This window comes from Mustela lutreola, chromosome 1 (assembly GCF_030435805.1).
Source record: "Mustela lutreola isolate mMusLut2 chromosome 1, mMusLut2.pri, whole genome shotgun sequence".
NCBI classification, from domain to species: Eukaryota; Metazoa; Chordata; class Mammalia; order Carnivora; family Mustelidae; genus Mustela; species Mustela lutreola.
Window position 1 is genome coordinate 127010268 of NC_081290.1, and position 12913 is coordinate 127023180.

Sequence of the window (12913 nt, forward strand, 5' to 3'; positions counted from 1 at the left end):
GTTTATCATATATTAAATTTACATATGTATTTGAGTCTAATTTTGGACTATTTTATATGTTCTATTTATCTGTTCATACACATTTAAAGAGTTCTAAATTTTTTCCTCATATAGATCTTTCACATTTCTTGTTAAAGTTACATCATTATATTTAATCTTCTTTGTTGCAATCTTAAATGTGATTATCTTTACTATTATAGCCTCTGTTTATTATTTGTGTATATGAAGCCTGTTGATTTTCTGTGATAATTTTATATCCTGGCCAACTCATTCAATTCATTAATAGTTGAATTAGTTTTAGTATCTATTATCTGGAGTTTCTAGGTATTCTATCATATTATCTGCAAATAGAGACCATTTTACTCCTTTAAATTGCCCATTTTTATGTCTCTAACATTTCTCTTATTTAATTGTCTTGGCTAATACTATTTCTACTAAAATGCCAAATAGTAGTGGAGATATATAATCATGTTAAGAAAGTTTCTCTCCATTCCCATTTTCTTTATTGTTTTCATCATGAATGTATATTGAATCTGTCTAAAGCTTTTTCAGTATTTACGGAGATAATAATATGATATTGAATTGAGCCAAGATGAAGGAAGCAATGAATGTAGATCAGTGATGACAGGTGAGAGAGGAAAACCTGGGGGAAGACTGACAAATAAAAAGTCTTACAGAAAACAGTAAACCTGTGTATTATATAAGTATGAAATGATTTGCATCATTACAATGGACCCATTCTTAATGCACACAGATCTCAGTTTTTTAAAAATGGAAATTATTTTTCTTATGTGTATTTTTGAAAGCATAATGAAACAATATTTTATGAACTAAGAACCAGTGAAGCAGAGATGTTTTTATTCTTGTTGCCATGGGAACTTTCAGCAATGAAATCTAACTTCACAACGAACACTTAGGAGCATGTAGGAATAATTACACGTGATAACCAAGCTGCTATTCAGTTTGTGTGAGGCTTTAGAAGACTCTCAGATGCTGCAGATTCTTAAACTTTCCAAAGTAATTTCCTACATATTTTATTATTACAAAAAGAGATGATAAAAATGTTGATGTTCAGATAATTCAAGATCTACTTTAGTTTTAACATCTAAATCTAAAATTAAATGTAAGAATAAAATGGAATTTGGATTTAAGTAATATTTTGGGTTTTAGGAAGTTTTTTTCGTTTTTGTTTAAAATGTTTGATAGTACCATTCTTAGGAACCCAACCGTTCATGGTCAAGGAAAAGCATTGTAGTCTTCTTTTGAACATGCTCCTTCTAGTTACAGAATTTACTTTTAATTTCTACTAAATTTGTCTGAAAAAATCCCTTTCAAAATATAAATGTATATGCTCTCAAAAGTCACTTTAATCTAGATATGACTTTTAATAATCCAAAGTTAAATTAAGATGTCAATCAAATAGCTGAGAACTAACCTCTCATTAAACAAAATGTTTATGTTTATCAAATGTATAATCTTGTGAGTTAAATAGTATCTCATGATAAAAATATTATTCCAGTTTAATAGGTTCTATTATATGTCATGTATGCTTTTGTCTTATAAAAATATGAGTTTGGAAGAGTTTCTAATAGAAGACCTGAATATAGAGAACTAGAAAACAAACACAAAATAAATTTCTCAATAGAGCTGGTTTAGACATTTAGTAACAAATCAGTCAATAGTAGTGGAGTCATGAAATATTTAAAAGATGTGCGGATATCCATTAATAAGAGGGTGGGCTGTGAAATGTAAAATAAAAAGTGTGGAGTGAAAATTATATCACTTAAAAGGCCAGCCTTCAAATACTGTAATTTTCTTTCTCCAAGAATCATAAATGTTAGTTACTCTGGAAATCGTATTCAACACTCTTAAAAATAATACACTAACAACTGAGAGAAAAACACATTACTTTCTCTACCAAATAATAGTGGTATAAATTAGCTAAATTTTTGATCAAAATGTAAAGTAATTAGATCAATGACAAACCATAAAATTTGAACACTTTTTTATTAGCTGTAGCATCTTCTACCTTTTAGAGCTATAATTTCAAATTTTTAATTTTAATTCTTAGTATTATTATTATGCAATAGGTCAAGACACTGATAAATGACAAATCAACACTTTTGTTGCTCATGAGAAGTAATAGAATACAATGATATATCAAAGTCATTTTTTTATTACCAGCTAAAAATTTACAGCAAAAATAAAAGTTAATAAGACATTAAAATGTCTGGTTCATTAGACTATATCGCAGTCTCCAAATTATCCTTTTGTAAAAATGTGTCAAAAAGATACTATTACCAACCTTATATCTCAATCTAAAGTTTTAATAATAAAAGTAAGAAAAGGAAAGGCAGAAGGGAAGAAAGGAATGAAGAGGGAAAGAGGAGAAAGGAAGGAAGGAAAAAAAGGAAGGATGGACGGGAGGGAGGAAGGGAGGAGAGGAGAAACGGAGAGAAGAAAAGAGAAAAGAAAAGAAAAAAAGAAAGTCATGTACTTTGACCAGGAATAACTGGGCCAGATGTCAGCCAGAGCTGTTATATCTTCAAATAAACCTAAACATTTGGATCACTTTCATAGGTGATGCGGGGTAAATCCCAGAAACAGGCATACATCCAAAAGAGTGCTTTCCTCCATGCCACACCTCATATAACATTTCAGATATCCTAAACGAGAAACTATGGTGGTGGCTAGTGATGCCAAGACACTTGGATAGGAACATTTTTTACTATGATTACCATTTTTTAAGTAGATCATTCTAAGGTAGATTATTTGGATTCGTATTTCTGCCTTGCTCATTCTCTAACATAGTCCCATAAGGAAATTCAAAAAACAAAATGATTCTGATAATATGTTCACAAATACCTCTATCAGGATGTAGTTACTCTATAATTTAAAATCTTCCAAAAATAAATCATGGGAGAGAAATTTCCCCATGTAATTTTTTGGCACAATAATGCATGGGAAATAACTCTGAACCTGTGACAACAGAGTTTAAATCTGAAGGTGTGATTAACTTTGTTAATGTAAATAAGAAAGAAGTAAACACAAGATAAAGGACATTTCTATGCTTTTTTCCCAGACATTTCAGTAAGTCTTCCTTTTTGCACATTTACATGCATACATATTTAGGTAGCTATATACATAACTTTGGTATATACAAATCTACGTGTGTAAATAAGAATTTAAGTTCTCACATACTGATATGTTTTTCATTTTTATGAGAGTACTTTTTCCCATACTTCTTTAAAAAAAATTTTAAAGATTTACTTATTTATTTTGGAGAGCAAGGCAGAGTGTGAGTGGTGAAAGGGGCAGAGAGAGAGAGGGAGAAGGCTTAAGCAGACTCTCCTGAGTGCAGAGCCCAAAGTAGGACTCCTTCCCAGGACCCTGAGATCATGACCTATAGCTGAAAACAATGGTGTGTTGCTCAACTGACTGAGATACCCAAGTGCCCTGATTTTTCACATACTTTTTAATGAATAATAGAAATGAATGAATAATAATATTAATAATATTAATGAATAATAGAAGTAAAATTTAATATCTTATCAATCATATCTTTTAATGAAGAATCAATATCACGTCTACATAATTTGTTTCTGCTGAAAATTCATATTTAATTTAAAGTGTCCATTAACAGATGATGTCTTCAAAGCAATTATTTCTCAACAATAAGTTGTTTTCACCCAAACACAATGTAAATGGAGAAATGTAAGAAAGTAATGTATGCAGTTTTAGAAACAGAAACCCATTCATATTTAATACCATTGCAAAACACTTAAATCCATTATTTAAAGTACTCTGATGTTTTCTGTACTTTCATGTATTTAGACAATGAAAGTGAATAAGAATTTTCCCATTGTAACAATTTGATTTTTCCCTGTTAAACCATAATAACATATAATTCTGTAAATACCACTAATGAATCAAATTTATGAGACAAATAATTTTAATTGATGTGTATATAAGAGTCAGCAACTTTTTATACCATAAACCTTGAAAGTCATGTATCTGGTGACTTTTATTTTGCATGTTTTTATTATTAAGCTATTACCTATCACATAATATTTAGGAAGCCAAGTAATAACAATATTTGGTTATAACTTTAAAATTACTCTACTTTTAAAATTATCCACAGAATGGAGGTCGAGTTTAAATTGCTCTTATTCTTCATGAAGTGTTATTTGATGCAAAATCTCCATTTCATGTAAATTGAACCTAATCATAGGGTTAGAAATAAACCTCTGGGTTATGTCATACTAGTTCTTGTACAAGTAGAACTACAATTCAACTACTTCAAAAACAGCTCAATTCATTTATATGTAATATATATATTTCAATATATATTCTCCCTTGAATATTCTTTTATTTTATTTTTAAGAACAGTTTTAGATTTAAGATAAAATTAGGATGGAAGTACAGAGATTTTCCACATAGTCCCTGCCCCACACATTCATGACTTCCCCAATGGATCATCAACATCATTCACCAGAATGTTACATTTTAACCAACAATGAGCCTACATTGGCACATCATAATCATCCAAAGTCCACTGCTTACTTTAAAGTTCACTCTGAATGTACATTCAATGGGTTTGGAAATATGTATAGTGACGTATATCCATCATTGCAATGTCACAGAGTATTTTCACTGCTGTAAAAATTCTCTCTGCTATTTTCATCTCTCCCCATAGACACACATGTTGGGCAACCATTCATCTTTTTATCATTTCCATAATATTATCCTTTCAAAAATGTCATGTAGTTGGAATCACACAGCATATAGCCATTTCAGACTGGCTTATTTCACTTAGTAATATGCGTAAGGTTGTCCATGTCTTTTTATGTGTTGATAGCTCATTTCTTTTTTAATATTCAATGTTATTCCACTATCTGGATGCACCAGTTTAATTATCCAGTCACCCACTGAAGGACATCTTGGTTGTTTTCAAATTTTGGAAATTGTGGATAAAGGTACTGTAAACATCCATGTGCAGATTTTTTTTTTTTTTTTTTTAGACTTTAATTTTTTTTATTTTTTATAAACATATATTTTTATCCCCAGGGGTACAGGTCTGTGAATCACCAGGTTTACACACTTCACAGCACTCACCAAATCACATACCCTCCCCAATGTCCATAATTCCACCGCCTTCTCCCAAACCCCTCCCCCCGGCAACCCTCAGTTTGTTTTGTGAGATTAAGAGTCACTTATGGTTTGTCTCCCTCCCAATCCCATCTTGTTTCATTTATTCTTCTTCTACCCACTTAAGCCTCCATGTTGTATCACCACTTCCTCATATCAGATATTTTTATGGACAAATGTTTTCAACTTCTCTGGGTAAATACCAAGGTGCATGATTACAGGATCATATAGTAAGTTTAGTTTTATAAAAAATCACCACTGTTTCCCAAGGAGGCTATATCATTAGCATCCCCACCAGCAATGTATGAGAATTCTTGTTGCTCCACATCCTCACCAGTATTTGATACTGTCAGTGTTCTGGATTTGGAAAAATCCAATAGGTGTCTAACAATCTAATAGATGTGCAATAGTAGCTCAGTGTTTTTTTCTTTAATTTGCATTTACCTCATTACATATGTAAAGTACCTTTTCAGTTACTTATTTGCCATTACTACATTTTCTTTGCTGAAGTGTCTATGAAAGTCTTTGGCCCATTTTTTTAATTGAAATGCTTGCTTTCTCATTGTTGAGATCTAAGTGTTCTTTGTATATTTTGGATAATAATTCTTTATCGGAAGTGTCTTTTGCAAATAATTTCTCACAGTCTGTGATTTGTGTTCTCATGCTCTTGACGTTGTCAGTAGCATAGCAGAGCCATTATTTTCTTCATGAGTTGTACCTTTGGTGTTACCTATAGAAATTCATTACCATACCCAATGTCATATAAATTTTCTCTTATGTTATATTTTGGTAGTTTCATTGTTTTGTATTTCATATTTAAGTATGTGATACATTTTGATTCAACTTTTGTGAAGGGTGCATGGTACTACCTAGATTTATTTTATTTTTTTGCATGTGTGGATGTCCAGTTGCTCCTCTACCATTTGTTAAGAAAACTATCTCTGCTCTATTGTATGGCCATTGCTCCTTTGTCAAAGATCAGTTAACTGCGTGTATGTAGATATATGTCTGGACTGTCGTGTTCCATTGACCTCTCTGTTTTTTGTTTTGTTTTGTTTTTGCTTTTGCTTTTAATCCACCAGTATCTCATTGTCTTTGTTAGTATTGCTTTTCCTCTAACATCGGTTCTCTAATTTTGTCCTTGTTATTCAATATTGTGTTGAATTTTCTGGGTCTGAATATTTTTCTTAATGATTTCTCACTGTCACTATCTTCCCTGTGAAATTTTTCACATTTTAAAGTCCTCCTTTGTTAAATTCACTTTCAAGTAAAAGAATATTTGATTTTTAAATATGCTAGAGAATCTGGTCACTCTTCATATTCTAGTTATAATTAAAACTTGTTCTGACAAACAAATATCTCTTTAAGATCTCACTTCTCCTTGAATTATTTTGAAATGTAATCAGTTTAATTTGTAAACCATTCTACAACCCTTTAAGACTGTAATTATTAACTTTTCATCATTCAACATCCTTTTAAAAATTAAAATTTAGCATGCCCACAGAAAGGATATGTGTTGACCGATGTCATGAGAAGAAACATAATAGTTTACAGAACTGAGGTGTCAGAATCATCCCTTACCATGTGACAGTTAATGACCAGTACTAGTTTAACGTATTAAGTAGCATGTGACTGAAGCATGGAAGTACAAGTGTCATTTATAAGACTATATTGCTTTGCATAGCATCTGGGTGGCTCAATTGGGTAAGCTTCCAACTCTTGGTTTCAGCTCAGGTGGTAACCTCAGTGTCCTGGGATTGAGCCCTGCAGTGGGCTCTGTGCTCATCAGGGAGTCTTCTTTTCTCTCTCCTGCTGCTCCTCCCCCCTCCATTTTCTCTCTTTCTTGCTCTTTCTCAGAAATAACTAATTACATTTTTCTTTAAAAAGACTATATTAGTTTATTGCTCCAGTGATAAATTACCATAAACTTACTGGCTTAAAACAACACAAAGAAGTCCAAAATGGGTCTCACTGAGCTAAAATCTAGGCATTGGCAGGGTGTGTTCCTTTTGGAGACTTTAGGGAAAATTCACCTCCTTGCCTTTTCCAGCTTCTAGAGGCCCTCTGTATCCCTTGATTCAGGTTCCTTCCTTCACCTTCAAAGCACTTCATTCCAAGCTCTCCCTCCCTCATCCAATCATCTGACTCTGATTTTGACATGCTTGCTTTCCTCATACCAGGAATCATGACTACAACAGGCACACCAGACAACCCAGGATAATCTCCGCTTCTCAAAATCCTTAATTTAATCAGAAATATTAACTCTTTTTTTGTCATAATAAGGCAACATATTCACAAGTTCAGGGAATTTCTATCACGTTTATCTTCGAATGACCATGGGATACATGTAGTCAGAAGTAAAAGATAAAATCTACAGAGATTTTTGCACTTTGAATTTCTTAGTCCACAGTCAATCATTAAAGCTATCTTGATGGAGACACAGAATGAGAAAAAGGAGGCCGTGGACCAATCCTGAAGGAATTTCAGCTTCTAAGGCCTGGCAGAGGAGGATGATGGGGTGGAAGACAGAGAGTGAAAAGACTAGAAGGGTGTGACCTCCAAAATCAACTAGAAGATTTCTGGTTCTACAACAACTACCTATGAGACCCCGGGTAAGTAATTAGTTTTTCCAATCACGAACTTCCTATTCATGTCTTCTTCACAGAGTCATTGTGAGGACTTCAACTGTGTGATGTTGGAGAGACTTGAGCTCAGTTCCTCAGTGCCAGCTGTCACAGTCATCATCATCATCACCACTCTCATGATCATGGTTAGGGGTGAAGTAGGATGCAGACCTGCAAGTGTGGTTGTGGCACTCAGATCTCTGAGTCTTGCTCCCAGGGGAAGAATTTATCTTTTGCTGCCCAGGCCCTTTTCCTGTGTCTTTTCTCAGACTACAGGAACTTCTTGCAGGATCATGATGAGGTATCCTGATTCCAGCTCAGAACTAAGCCCTTTCCCTCTATTTACATTTAACATACAGATAACTGGGGAGAAAAGGGTGATCAGGACCATAGGATGCACAAAAATACATAGTATTCTAGAGTGTCCTTTTGTAAAAAGACTATAGCTATAAGATAATGGAAAATTGATCAGCCCTTCAGGTTCTGAAAGATCTGAATAGTGTACTTCACTTCTGAAAAATTTTATTAGAAAGTACTCTGTGGGTGCCTGGGCAGCTCAGTCAGTTAAGCATCTGCCTTTGGCTCAGTCATTATCCCAAGGTCCTGGGATGGAGTCCTGCATCAGGCTTCTTGCTCAGTGGGGGCCTGCTTCTCTCCTGCCCCTTCATGCTCTTACTTGCTATCTCTGTTTCTCTCTCAAATAAATAAATTCTTTTTTTAAAAAAAGTACTCTGACTTATTAATGAAATTTATACTTGCTCTTACTTGCTATCTCTGTTTCTCTCTCAAATAAATTCTTTTTTTAAAAAAAGTACTCTGACTTATTAATGAAATTTATACTTATAAGTGTCTAAGAATCAATAGTTTCACTAGTTTCTTTTGTAGTTAAATGAATCACTGAAAATACTCAAAAGAAGATCTTTTTGAGAAAATAATTTCAATTATTCATTCAACATTGTGCACAAATAAAGCACAAGTGAGTAATGCTTTTTTAAATTAGAATTTTGGAACCATATAACGCTAAAAGTTATGTTTCTCTTCATTTTATATCTTAATCACTGATAGGTAACCTTAACCAATAATAAAAGACTTTAAAAATATGGGGTTTTAATTAAAAAAATAGAATGATTCAGCCTTAAGCAGTAAAATATGGAAGGTTTTAAGTACTCTTTATTTTTTAGGTTTTAAGTACTCTTAAAAGCTAAAATTTCTGATTATAGTAAGAAAAGTTTTTTGAAATAATTTCTCATTTCTCCTGGCAGTAATTAGCAATCTAAGTATTTTTACAATTGTTTCTTTAATAATATATGTCCTATTTGTTACATTAATTTGCCAATATTTAAAAAATTAATCCTTTTACATATTATATATTATGTATATTATATATAATTAATTTCAACATAGTTGACACACAAAGTTACATTATTTTCAAGTGTACAACATAGTGATTCAGCTTCTCCATATATTATGCTATGTTCACCACAAGTGTAGCGACCTTTGATCACCATATACTGCTATACAGTATTATTGACTATATTCTTTATGCTGTGCCTTTTATCCCTGTGATTTATTCATTCCATAACCAGAAGCTCATATCTCCTCCCCTTCACCTCTTTTGCCTAAGGTCCCATTCCTCTCCCCTCTGACAACAATCAGTTTGTTCTTTTGTAAATACAGGTATGATTCTTCTTTTTGTTTGTTTCCTTCTTTATGTATTTATTTTGTTTTTTAGATTCCGCGTATAAATGAACTCGCATGACATTTATCTTTCTGAGTTTCACTTATTTGACTTAGGATAATACTCTCTAGATCCATCTACATTGTCACAAATCTTATGATCTCATCCTTTTTATGACTATAGCTGTGTAATATTCTCTCTCTCTATATATATAGATATATATATCTATATATATATACACACACACACATGCATATATACCACATCTTCCTTATCTATTTGTGTACTAATGGACATTAATATTAATTCAGAAGAGATCTATGCACCCTTATGTTTATTGCAGCATTATTTGCAATATCTTTAAATATTTTTAAATGCCAGAGAGTAATAAGTAAGTTGATTATTTACAAGTGCAGTGAATTGTTGCTTTCTTACTAGACTTTCACAATGAAATATAGGTAGGGAGTTTACCTTTCAATATACGTTATTGTGCATAACATTTTATATCAGACAGCATTCTTACAGTAAATAATAGTATTCATATATATTACCAGTTAGCTTTGCATGTATTTATGAGTGATGAAAAGTAAGAGCAAACTTCTTGCACTATGTGCAAAGTCAAAGCTATTAAAATAGCCAATTTGCCCAAGTCAGGACTGCTGTGTGCACAATAATATAAAGACAAGAGATCTACTTTATCATTTTTAAACTTCATCTTACTTTACTTTACCATATGAGTTTCTACTCACCAAAAAAATGGGATATAGGGAATGTTCAGCACCAAATAAAAAGATTTCAACAACCACCCAGCTGTACTTACCCTCCCCTTTACACATAACTAGTCCATTCAATTATATGCTTTGAAAGAGTAAACTGCCTAAAACAATTTATGTCAAAACCAATTTGGATGAAACAACATAAAAATATAGGCAAATTTTTTCTTTAAAGGTCGGAAGATTTCTGTATTCCTATTCATAAGCATCCTTGATTTCTCGCTTCATTCCAAGAAAAAAAAAAAAAAACTCAAAATACAGTGATACAAGGTGGATATGGTTAATGCAAGAAAGATGACAGCAAAGAGGTAAACAAATCGAAGCCCTTTGGCTCTAATCAACAGAAGTATGTTAGCATACATACATACACTTGAATTTAGTATAAAATTTCTAAACAAATAATTTTGTGTTTCCTACTTTAAATGGCTTTTTAAATTAACCAATGACTTTTCTAGTCTGATGTTGTCAAATAATTTGATCTCTAGAACTCATTCTGGCAAAGCTGAAGTAAGACAGGCAATCTTATACACTAGTGGGAGAGGATAAATTAAGGAAAGATTTATAGAAAAAGAATTCATCTAACAAATGTTAGTATTTTAAACACTTCTAGAAATCTCTCTTAAGGAAATAATTCATTAAAATGTAGGGAAAAGACTTTAGGTAAAAATGTTTAAAACTAATCTTTTATATATATATGTATATATATACATGTATATAAAAATTATTGTAATAAATGGTGGTGGAGGTCCCACGCACACATACACAAACACACACAATGGTATATGCACATGATAAGATTTTATGCACCTGTTGAACATTTAAAGCCATAGAAGCATTTAAATGCATAGAAAAAACTGTCCTAAAACAATGTTAAAATGATAGAGTAGATTACCAACTCTGTATATAGAAAATTATTTCAATAATGCTCACTTCTGAGGTGCCTAGATGCCTCAGTCAGTTGAGTGTCAGACTCTTAGTTTCAGCTTAGGTCATGATCTCAGGGTCATGAGACCAAGTCCTGCATGAGACTCTGTGCTCAGCATGGAGTCTGGCTTGAGAGATTCTCTCTTCCAATCCCTCCTCATCTACCTCTCCCCTGCAGTCATGTTTTCCCTCTGTCTTTCTCTCTCTGTCTCAAATAAATAAACTAATAAATATATAGTCTTTAATAGTGCTCACAACAACAGTACAGATACTAAAATTGGAGTGATACAGAGATTAGCATGACCCTAATGCAAGGATGTCACCCAAATTCATAAAGTGTTCCATGTTTTAAAAAAAAAAGAAAATTATTTTAAAAATATAAGAATAAATGGGAGAAATTGCATCAAACTGTACTATTGGATATCTGATTATTTACTTTTACTTTCTTCATAGGGCTTTTGTCTTTCTCAAATTTTATAGATATACACGTATACACGTATACATATATGTATATATGCATATACATATATACATATATATGCATATATATGTGTGTGTATATCCATATATGTATATACATGTGTACACATATATAATACATATACATATATATGATATCTTTGAATTAGAAAAAACTAAAACTAAAATTTTAAAATCATTTAAAATCATTTCACAACAAAATAGTCTAGAAAATCAGATTTATAGCTTTACTGAAATGAATAATTAGATTTGTTTCCTTTTGAGAAAGAGAGAGAGAACACATGTGCACAAGGAGGGAAGGGACAGAGGGAGGGGAGAGAGAGAATCCTAAGCAGACTCCATACCCTTTGTGGAGCTCAAAGCAGGGCTCGATCTCAGGACCCTGAGATCATAACCTGGGCTGAAATCAAGAGTCAGATGCTTAACTGACTGAGCCACCCAGCCGCCTCTACTTAGCTGTCTCTTAATTATAATTTTTTCTCAATTTGAGAAATTTTACATGGAGAAGTTTGGGAGGGAGGCCGAATTTCTCAAGTCATTTTTATTCTCTGTAGGACCTTGTCTTTGTAAGCATGGTTTACATATTCTAGAAAAGAAAGAATATGTCAAAATATTGTGCCTAATAGTAAAGATTAAGAACAGAAAAAGTACAATTAAGAGATATTCCATGAGATTAAGAGTCACTTATGGTTTGTCTCCCTCCCAATTATATCTTGTTTCATTGATTCTTCTTCTACCCACTTAAACTGAGGGTTGCTGGGGGGAGGAGGGTTGGGAGAGGGGGGTGGGATTATGGACATTGGGGAGGGTATGTGCTTTGGTGAGTGCTGCGAAGTGTGTAAACCTGGTGATTCACAGACCTGTACTCCTGGGGTTAAAAATATATGTTTATAAAAAATAAAAAATTTAAAAAAATCCAAAAAAAAGAGATATTCCATGAGTGTTATTCTTTTAATAAAGAATATCTCATTATATTCTCTTTTATAAGGTTTTATAAGATTAAAGTATTTAATTGATTTCTATGTTCTTTCAGTACCAATGGATTTTGCTTTTACAATTTTCTTTCTAAAAATTGTAATTTGTATCAAAACTTACTTTTGCACAAATAATCTCCTTCATTTATTCCTAGGAAGGAAGTAAAAATGTTGGTGCTTATATATGCTCTTAGTACCACAATCTTTTCCCCTGCCATCCACAGTTCACTTCCAAATTTCTTGGTCTCAGTTTTCAGAGGTTTTCACACTTAAGGAAAGTGGAATTTTCTTTACAAATCACTTGTTCAAGCT

At 32.4% G+C, this 12913-nt stretch overlaps 1 non-coding gene across 1 annotated transcript; it reads left to right on the plus strand.

Annotated features, from left to right (window-relative positions):
- The first annotated feature begins 11394 nt into the window (after positions 1-11394).
- Positions 11395-11498, plus strand: LOC131822958 (U6 spliceosomal RNA). The gene has a single exon (XR_009350415.1). It is a non-coding gene; the product is annotated as a U6 spliceosomal RNA (small nuclear RNA).
- Positions 11499-12913: the final 1415 nt, after the last annotated feature.